Consider the following 1701-nt stretch of genomic DNA (forward strand, 5'->3'; position numbering starts at 1 on the left):
TTGTGTTTCTAGAAACCTGTCCATCTCTTCTAGATTCTCATATCTATTGGTGTACAGTTTTTCATAATATTCTGTCAGTATCTTTTTAATTTCAGTTGGTTCTGTTGTGATGACACCATTTTCATTTACAATTCTTGTGATATGGGTCTTCTTCTTTTCTTTTGTTAAGTCGTCCAATGGTTTATTGATTTTATTAATTTTTTTCAAAGAACCAGCTCTTTGTTTTGTTGATTTTCTCTATGTTTTTTTTTCTATTTCATTTATTTCTGCTCTGATCTTTATTATTTCCTTGCTTCTATATACTGTAGGACTCTTCTGTTGTTCTATTTCTAGTTGTTGTAGTTGATAAGTTAGAGTGTTGATTCTGTTTTTTTCCTCTTTTTTGATATATGCATTTATTGCTATAAACTGTCCTCTGAGTACGGCTTTTGCTGTGTCCCATAGGTTTTGGTAGGATGTATCTTCATTCTCATTAGTTTCTAGGATTTTTTAAATTTCAGTTTTTATATGTTCTGTAACCCAATAATTTTTAAGCAGAGAGGTGTTCAGCTTCCATATGTTTGATGCTTTTTCCTATTATTAATTTCTAGTTTTATAGCATTGTGGTCAGAGATGATGCTTGGCAGTATTTCAATGCTTTTGAATTTATTGAGGCTTGTTTTATGTCCCAACATATGGTTTATTCTGGAGAAGGATTCATGTGCACTGGAAAAGAATGTGAATTGTGTTTTTGTTGGGTGAACTACTCTATATATGTCTATGAGTTCCAGTTTGTTGATTGTGTTGTTAAGTTCTGTATCTTTGCTGAGCTTCTTTCCCATTGACCTATCTCTTCTTGAAAGTGGTGTGTTAAAATCCCCCACTATTAATATAGAGTTATCTATCATTCCTTTTAATTCAGTTAATATTTGCTTCATGTATTTTTGGAGCATTTTCATTGGGTGCATAAATATTTATTATTGTAACTTCTTCTTTGTCGATTGATCCTTTCAGCATCATATAATGCCCATCTTTGTCTCTTAAGATGTTTTTCGCCTTAATGTCTATTTTATCAGAAATCATAATTGCTACCCCTGCCCTTTTTGGTTTCCATTGGCTTGGTATATTCTTTTTCATCCTTTAACTCTTAATTTGTTTTTGTCTTTGTTTCTAAAGTGTGTCTCTTGTAGGCACCATATTGATGGGTCTTCTTTTCTTAGCCAGTCTGCCACACTTTCTCTTTATAGGTCCATTCACACTGAGTGTCGTTAGTGATAGGTATGAGTTGATTGGTGTCATTCTATTGTGGTTTTTAGTCGTGTTATTGGTGATTCCTTAGTCTGTGTATATTTCTGTACTGAGTTCAGTTTGTTGGCTATTGATTTCTCCCTTTTCTTATTTATAGGCAATTTTGTGTTTATTAAGCCCATATGTTTTCCTTCCTTCTGGATTTGCTTAGAAGAATTGTTACTCGTCTCTGTGGTTACCTTGGAGTATATTCTTGTCTCTATATTTTTAGAACAGTGTATGCTGCAAAGACATTGTTGTGTTTTCCTCTCCATTTGAGGATCTGTACCTAGAAGTAATATTCCCTCTGATAGGTTAGTTGCTGTTGTGTGCTGCTTGAGTTCTTTGATTTTTTTTTTAAATTTTTTTAATTGTGATTTGGGTGAAGATTTACAGAGCAAATTCACTTTCCATACAGCAGTTCACATATACTTT

This window comes from Orycteropus afer, unplaced genomic scaffold, assembly GCF_000298275.1.
Source record: "Orycteropus afer afer isolate SDZICR_OR568_19922 unplaced genomic scaffold, OryAfe1.0 scaffold00768, whole genome shotgun sequence".
Taxonomy (NCBI): domain Eukaryota; kingdom Metazoa; phylum Chordata; class Mammalia; order Tubulidentata; family Orycteropodidae; genus Orycteropus; species Orycteropus afer.